This window comes from Gymnogyps californianus, chromosome 11 (genome assembly GCF_018139145.2).
Source record: "Gymnogyps californianus isolate 813 chromosome 11, ASM1813914v2, whole genome shotgun sequence".
NCBI classification, from domain to species: domain Eukaryota; kingdom Metazoa; phylum Chordata; class Aves; order Accipitriformes; family Cathartidae; genus Gymnogyps; species Gymnogyps californianus.
The window spans coordinates 18,332,016-18,341,289 of NC_059481.1; positions in this window are offsets into that span (position 1 = coordinate 18,332,016).

The following is a 9,274-nucleotide window of genomic DNA, read 5'->3' on the forward strand; positions in this document are numbered from 1 at the left end:
GCCACTGAGCAAGATTAGAGAAAATTAATTAGGGCAAGACTGCTACCATCCCACCCTGACAAGATATTCTTCCTCTGTTAGTAGCCCCATCGATTTCACACATAAGCTAAGGCGGCAAAATCTGGCCCTTAGTGATGCTCAGTCAACGTGACGAGGGGAGGAATTCTCCCAGGCACTCTCCAGGCCATCTTTACCAAGGTGCAAATGCTGCTGCTTGAATTTCAAAACCACCAGCAAAAGAGAAGCAGCCCGGTCCCAGCCAACCCCTCGTTTCTCCTGAGTTTCCTTCGCAGGGTTAGGCTGGGAGAGAAGCACCGAGCACAGGCACACGGACCCCGGTCTGCTGCCGAGGCATCAAGTGGTGGAAGCAGGGAGCATTCGACCTGCCCCTGTAATCCTGCAATCTCTGCAACTGCAACTGCACATTGCAATCCCTACTTTTCTGTTTTTCCTCCTTTTTTTTCCTTTGGAAGAAATTTCACCTCAGACCAGGACAAGTGGTCAGAGCCGTTCAGCCAGGTCAGGCGTGCTGGATGTTGAACTGACAGAGGCTAATTAAAAGGGGGGGGAAGGCAGATGCCTCCATTCTCATCTGCCCCCAACCAGCATCTTCCCAGTTTCAAGATTTGTGGGTGGGTGGAGGCAAAGTTAGAAAAGGGAGGCTGATATAAAGGACGGCGCAGCCCTCTGGAAACACGGAGGGGAAAAAGCCCGAGCACTAATTGCAGCCTTGACTAGGGAGAGGTACAGCACAGGTTTCGGCACAACACCCCTCTGACCAGCCCCCTTCATTTTGACAAGCTGCAGCACCCCATCCCCCCCATGCTTGATTTAAAGGGAGAAAAAAGACGAGGGGGAAAAAAAAAAAGAAAATATAACCCAAAACTAGTTGTAAAATTCAGGGCCTGTTAGACTTCAGCTAATTAGAAAAAATGGGTTTCTTCCCCCACCCCCTCCTGCTCCCCCTCTTCCCTTTCTTTCTTCAGCACCTTTTCTTTCAAACATTTAGTCTCAGGAGGGGGAATCCAGCCTCTTGGCTGGGCTGTTTTCAAAACACGCCTTTGAATGCTTCTCCCTAATTCACGTCTTTTGTTTTTCCGCTTTTGTGTTTGCCAGTTTGACCATATAACGTTATACATCTGGTGTATAGCTTGTTGGGGGCTTTCTTTCTCCCAGGGATCCTATGCATTCCCTATAGGACCCTCCTGGGCTTCCATTCGAGCTATCGTGTAACATAAAGGGGGCTAAAGCAGGGCCAAGGGGATGAAAGCGGGGAGGAGGGGTGCGAGGGGGGGACAGCCAGTGAAGAGTGCGCCCGACACACACGCACACACACAAAATAAAATAAGGCGGGGGGAAGGAATAAAAAGAGCTGAAAAGCATTCTTTTGCTCTTTCCTTTTCTTCTCGCGCTGTTTCGGCCGGACCCTGCATCAGGCAGGCACTGGCCCTCTGTGGGAAAGTGAGGCGGCCACAGAATAGATAACTCATTTGAATTCCAGCGACATATTCGTAAATAAAGCAAAAGTGGCGAAGGGGAGAGGGCCTGGAGCCGGGGGCTGTGGGGAGGGAGGGACGGGGAGCCGGGGGCCGTGGCTGGTGAGAGATGTGAGGCTGCCCCAGCTCCTGCAGCTGGGACCCCTGTCCCATCCCGTCCCATCCCCTGAGCCCGCAGACCGGCAGCCCCGACTCAAGCCTGGCCTTTCCCCATCCCCTCCCTTTCTGCTGAGAAAACAGGAGTTGGCTGAGCAAGTTGGATTCTTGCTGTTTTTGGCGACATCCTTCATCGCGGCCGCTGCAGCTGCTGGTGTTTATTGTTGTGGTTGATGCTCCTCTTGGAGATGACCGTGGTGGGGCGCGGGAGCGTGTCCAGCCCACAGCCACCCTCCTCGCTGCACCAGCCTGTCCCCTCCCCTCTAGGGATGCCAAATGGGGGGCATTGCCCCCCTCCAGGCCCCCTGGACAGCCACTCTTCAGGAGGTTGACTGCTATCCCTGTGCCCATTTTAGAGATGGGGAAACTGAGGACTGAGTGAGGTTAAATAGCTCAGGCGAAGTCCCACCTCAGAGATGCTGTGTTGAGGTCTAAGCGACAGGCAGAGCTTCCTCCCAGCTCACTGCCCATCTCCTCTTTTTAAAAAAAAAAAAAAAAAAAGAGAAAAAAGATAAACTTTTGGACCAAAGGAACTTAAAAACTGGGGTGCAGCTCAGCTTTCCTCTGTGCCCTCTTTAAACACTCACCTTTGGTCCTGGGGGGAAGAGGGGTATATTGTGTTAAACTCTGAAGTGTATGCAGTCCTTATATACAATTTATTTATTATATACATATCAGATGGTCACGATTTATAGGGCATTTTAGAATTCAATTGCATACATAATTGCCTATAATAAATTTATAGGCAGCTGGACAGATGTAACCAGTCATACTGTAAACAATAATTATATATATAAATATATACATGCACACCTGTAAATATGCATGTGTGCACATACATATATATAAAGCTAAAATATGGTCGGGGTCGGTTTTTCTCATCTTCTGCACTATAGCTGTTGTGACTTGTGCAAGAAGTTTTAGACAGCGTTTACTTTCCTATGTGTTGACCAGGCATATACAGGACAGAAACATATGTTCTCCTCCACATCCGCACTGAGATTCCTCCAAAAATCCTAATTAGACAATCAAGAATAAAAGCTCTAAAAACATACGTAGTTCAAAATCCAAGTTTTTTCCGTTTTCCATTTTCTTGCTAGATTTCTTTTTTTTTCCCTCAGCTTTTTAAATAATTTTAGACAATGAAAAAGTCACCCTGACATAAAGCATATGTAAACTGCATGGAGACTGCATAGGTTACATAAATTACTGTGGGGACAGATTTCTGCCAAAATGAAGTCTGCTTCTGTCACATCACTGTGTGAAACCACAACACTCCAAAATGGAAATTAGCAGAGATTTACAGAGATTCCCCTAAGCCGGCATCATTGATGTTCATAAGGGTAGGATTTGGCCCCGAGTGAAAAATCTGATTTATTGAGTCATTGTGACTGAGGAACTTGCAAGCAACCGAAAAACATTTCCCTTTAGGGACCACAAACCCAGGCTTCCTTTCTCCTTCCACCTCCACATTAACTACAGTCTCAAAGACCCTTTTCCTTCCCTAAAACTTTGTGAGCGTGCCAGACTAAATGCAGCCCATCCAAACGAGCCTCCGGCTGCATCAGGAGAGGCCTCCCATCCAGCCTGCCCGGGGAAGGGCCAGCAGCTCCTCTCTCGGGGGCACAGAGATCCCCTCGGCAGGAGACCCATCGCCCTTCAACAACCTCCGCCTCCTCCAAACGTTTGCAGCTCTCGGGAGCAACAGCAGCAGGTGAGAACATGGTGGCTGCTTAGAAAAATAACGTTTTGCCAATTGAACAACACCCTTTAAAATTTCAGCTATTAACAAGTCTTTACAGAAACAGGAACTGCCAGTAACAAACTTGATTTCTAATGTCCCCTAGGTAATAATAACTCTCTAATTTGACTGTGTCCCAACTGGCCTTGTACTGCAGTTATTGCTTGAAGGGTTTGGAAGGGGTTTTTTTGTGTTGTTGCCTTTTTTTTCTTCTACTTTCTTTTAAAGTTCTGTTTTGTTTTGTTTTCCTGCAGTCTCATTTTTTTGAAAAAGGAAGGGGGGTGGTGGGGGTGGAGGGCAGCAGGGGGGACACTTATGTGGAAATTTAATGTGAGAGCTGCTCGTTGGAATGAAGATGTTGGGTTTGGCATGAAGATTGCAATCAGCTCGTTGCTTTGACACTGCTCGAGCCTTTCAGTGACTAAGACAAGCCTGAAGGATTAGGATGTCAAGCCTGTCCTGTCATCTTTGGGGAGCGGGGGAATAGAAGGAGTTGCCTTTTTTGGTTACATCTTCACAAGGCCCAGAGGACAGAAACCTCGCTGGTTAATTAAGGCCAACCTCGGCCCGTCACTGATCAACGAAGTCCTGCTTTTTAAGACAAGCGATACGGCGGGGCTCCACGGGTAATCACCCTGCGCGAGTATGAATTTATCTCAAGAGGCTTTCATGTGCAACGCCCCGCACCAGTCGAACGGATGGCTGCACACTTTGGGAAAGTCAGTGGCCTTCTCCCAGGCAGCTGTCAGGCAACGCAAAAGGACCTGGAATGAGCTGAGTTAAGCAAACCATATTTAAAAGGCTAAAGGTAACGTGAGGCGTGCATTTCTCTGGCATTGTTGGAGCTGACGGGAAATAGTGATGCCTATCAAGCAATAGTTCTGCTGGTAAAAAGAAGATGTGGCTTTTGTGTGTGTCTTTGCATCCATTTCTGTTTCAGAATGTTGTGTTCCCAAGTGCCAGGTAAAGCCTAATCAGCTGATGGCTACAGGATCCTGGTGCTTTGGTTGTGTTTTGAGATGCTCTGATGCATCAGGAATTTGAAAAGTAAAAACTGCTGCTACGACCAGATGTAAATAGCATTGACCAGGCTTATTTGTATGAAAAAAATTAAAATCAGTCACACCTGCTACAAACTGGCTATAAGGAAATCCCAGAGTAGAGCCTGCAACCCTTGCTCACAGACAACCGCCGCCTGCTCGCATCGCCGGGACTTGGTCAGTATGAATGAAGATGGCAGGAATGAGCTACGGCTTGGTTTAAATCCCCAGAGGCAGGAGGACTTCGGTGCATGACTCGCAGTGGACATCTCCAATGCCCTGGCCACTGCGAGAGGCCAGCCCACGTGTCCTGGAGGAAAGGAGTTGTCTTTCTGCCTGAGCCGTGTCCCTGTGCTTGTCACAGATTTTGTTGTTATCCACAGAGCTTGGTCAAATGCTTTAAGCAAGCAAATGTTGGCTCAGCTGTAGCTAGTGAACTTTCAGTTGCTAATATTCATGTGATGTGTCCGCATGATCGGACACTATATCGTTTCCATTTCCCAAATGAATGACCTTTAGCTTTCCAGCTTTGTCAGGAGGATGTAACACAATTTCCCAGAGAACAGGCTCACATGCAAAAAGCTGTTCCTGAGTGGGAACACAAATACTGGGACAAGAGTGAACTTTACATAAACACTGAGATTAAAACTTTGCTGGTCTGAACAGCCAGGAAAAAGAAGACAGTAGTAGAAAATGAGATTCACTAGGGTAGTTTGTATGAAAATTCAGTGAGCCTTCCCACATGCAGATTTCTTCCAGCTTCCTTCATAGTAAACTTAATATCTAAATATTCCAGTGCTACCAATTCTTCAAATAGCTCATAAAGTCCCAGCTCCTGGAAGCATGTGATTAAGTGGGAAATTAGTTTCCGTTTACCAAAAAAAAAAGTATATCTCTAAATCTTATAAGTTCAGGGAAGAGATGGGAACATGGTTTCTGAGGGTTCAAAATGCAGAATGTAGATTAAAAGAATCTCAGCGCCTGCAGCCTCTTAAAAATAATGTAATATTCAAAACTTTACTTCTCAAGCGTAACAACATAGCTCAGAAGGTAGCGTCATAAAACATATGGAAACTTTTCCATCTTATTTATTCTAAGGCTTTAATTTGACAGCAGAAAGACCACTGTAGTGTGTCTCACCTTTGATTGTACTGGGGAAAAAACCAACAACAAAAAACCCCTTCTCACCCTCCCTGTCTCTTCTTGTTACCATTACGTAGTTACTGCTCTCCAACACACAGTGTGCCTGAAGTAATCCCTAGAAACAATCAAAGATGGCAGTGGTATTTCTTTGCAAACCTTCCTGTTGGCATTACAGCAAATATACTTTTTCTTCAATTTCTATTGCCCTTATTTCTATATTCTAGATCTCACTGTGTCAGAAAAAAAAAAAGCAAAATTTGTAGCCTCGCAATAAATGAGGTGAACTACAGAAGCCTCCTGTTCAGGGAGGGAAATCGCTTCCAGTTAAACAAAGAAATTTAGGGTCTTCTGCTTTTCATGAAAATACCATACATATGGCCTTTGAAATTTGTCACTGAAGAGTGTTTAGCTCTAAGGTAAAATTCAGCACTTTATAGCATCTCGGCTGCAAGACTCTTGCTTTTTTTTCCCTCTCTCTCTCTCTCTCCTTTTTTTTTGGCCTGCAGCCCAATGTGAATGTATGATCACTAGCACAATAGTTAAACATCTGAGTCGTTTTGAAGTGCCTTCAACATTGCAATGATGTGATAGGGTTTTTTTCCCGTCAACTAGGCAATTTATGGAAGAAAATTCAGTTTCCCCCCTAGTGGTAGCGAGGCAGATCCAGCCGGAGCTGCCTGGCCGATGCCTAAAAAGCTTACTTGCTGCCGCTTTACTGCAAACGTAGTGCCTGGAGGTACCCGCCTCTGCAACCATTCCTGGCCACTGCAAAGAGTTTGAAAGTTTGTGGTGGCTTTTTTTTTTTTTCTTTTTTTTTTAAATGCATGAAGAAGCTATTGCAATAAATTTCTCATGGCATTTTTTTTTTCTTTTGGAAGCCAAAGGAAAAAAAAAAAATTCCATAAACCAAAAAAGAATGCAAAATGTCAATAAAGAGGAAAAAGGTTCAAGCCACAGCACTCAGACCAGGTTGTGATGAAACCCACTGCCCCAGCATAGCTAATGTCTTCTGACTGTAACCATTCACGTGTGGATTTTCAGATGGTGAAGGGCTCAGGGGCACAAGGATCCATCCTACATGCCAGTCTAGCCCACGAATATTTCTGCTGCAAGCGGGTGACGGGCAGTAGCATGTTTCCTCAGGACTGCATCACCTCTGAAATGAGATAGAGATCAGATGCATTTCAGGCAGTAAATGACAGAACCACCCTGAAATCACAAATCGCCCAGGCACTGAGAAGCAAACCTTTGGCAGAATGAGACAGGCAAAGGGCTTGCACGAAGACACCTTGCTTTTGGGTGGGTGTCCTGAGCCCTGGCAACTCGCTCGCCTCAACTCTCAACTCTCCTTCCCTGTTTGCTCATTAAAAGCCTCTAAAATACTCATGATTCTTCCCAGCCCAGAACAGGAAAACGCTGAAATCGCTAACATTTTCATGGGCTGAGAAAGATGTTTCCCATTGAACTCCACCCAGATGTGCAGCCGTTTACTCTGCAGGGCTGACTAAGGCTCAGTGAAGCCACTAGGAAGATTCCCACTGGCTGTAAATGGCTTTGCCCTCCCCAAAATGTGGCACCATTTTTAGTTATCATCGGCTACATCCTCTTGTAATTATCTTTGTGAGAGGCGTAACCTATAGCCCAGAGGGCTCTTTGCAGGAAAAGCCAGTCATTCCTCAAGCAGCAGGACCTAACGAAGCCTTGCCTCGGGGACATTCCTCTGCCCTGATTCTCTGATGTCTAATAAAGGTTGCGCTCATGAAACAGCCCTCCCCTCCATTAACAGAACTTCTGTCTTCTGCCTGGTGGCTTATTCTCACGATGGTCGTGGCAATATTATAGCTTGGAGACCCCTACTACTCTTTGCCAGATACAACTGAAGGCAGACAGAGGTTTCAGAAACAACTGGAGAGGTTTAAAATAGAAAGGCAGCAATGTATACTTCCAAAGAGTGTGGCCACACAGATGCCCTTTCCTTAGGAAATGAGGCTAGACAAAGGGGAAGAAAGATTTTTCCCCTTAAGCTGTGGTCTGAATTTTTAATTCTGCTGGCTGTCAGCCAGCCCTGCAGCACCTACAAACAGCTGGCGGAGAGAGGGGTAAATGTCCCAGACTCGATGGTCTTCAGCCGCTGGGTGAAATGGCCCTGTCCTTTCACATTGGGAGAAAGGGATTACAGCTCCTGTCCTCGGTGAGCCAAGCCTGAGCGGGCAGAGTTGTCCCTGACTCTATGTCCTCATGCTGCAGGAGATGGAGCAGATGAAAAAGAGCCTCCTTTGGCTTGTAGGATAATACCAAACTTTTCTGCTCGGTAAAGTTCAGTCCTGCTGCTACCAGCTGGACCGTGCTACTGTACTGCTTCGCTTTACAGATTGAAAACATGTTTGTAGGACAGCCTGCGGTAAACAAGAGGGCCATACGCAGAGCATCAATTCGTTTCTCTGTCATTGTCATGGTGCTGATATTTGGAGGCAACTGGAGCTGGGTAAGGAGCCCTGCAAAATCCACCTGCCTCGGTGTGATACGTTGTGAGGAGAGACATGAAGCTTTCCTGAGGCTCATCTTTGATACCCAGTCTTCGCTATGCATTTGTCTAAGTCCTGCTGGTATGCATGGAAGACTGGTGGAGTAATTTTCCCTGTGGAATTTCTGTCTGGATTCAAGGCTTACTGGGTACCATCAGCACTACGTGAAACTTTCTGCTTCCCTCATCTTTTTACATATGTAAAAACCCTGTTCCATATATATGTATATATACACACACACATATATATACACATGTATAGTCCAGATCCAAAGGTAGGCTAGTAATAAATACAACTATATTTTTCAAAGAAGGTATTTTATATGCGTATGTATAAATATATATATCCACACATATACATATATATACTTCAGATCAAAAAGGTATGAGCTGGTAATAAATACTGCTATATTTTTCAAAGAAGGTATTTTAAATTGATTTGATTACAATAGAGCTGACACGTACTGTGCAAAAAGAACAAGCATCGGGAAAATTCATTTACTGGCTATTATAAATGAATTTCCCTGCCTGTTGTTCTTTTCGTGCAGTATGTGTCAGCTCTATGGTAATCAAATCAATTTAAAATACCATCTTTAAAAAACATATATTGTACATAAGACTTACATTCTCCGTAAGCCAAGAAAAATACCCTAGCCTTAATCAGAGCTCTTCCTTCTTTGTCCAGCTGTCTTTCAACCGCTCTGTCTCACAAAACTACCTGACTGGTTTTGAGGTTGGGAGGGGCTCTCATAATTTTGGTGTTAGAGCCAAAGGAGAGGCGTGGGCCTTTTTCACTCATATTTCATTCCAGAGGTGCTTTCTTCCATAGGTGCTTCACTGTGCTGTGACATGACATTTGCCATCTCACAGAGCTTGACACAGGATTTGGAGCTAAACGACACCAGCAAGCTCAGAAGAGAAGAGACTTCAGCCAAAGTCTGATATTCAGCAGACTGGAGAGCAACAGATCCGTACAGAGCCTCGATCCACACTCACTGCTAATGGGGTTAGATAAGGCAACTGCTGGCCCACAATGTGAGGTGGCCTGCAGCTCACATTGTTCCCTTTCCCATAGACTCAGGTCTGTGTTACTTATTCAGAGGAGTTCATGGGTGACCTGTGGAATCCACACAGTAACTCCTCCCGCGTTTCCCCCAAGGTGGTGCAAAGTAGG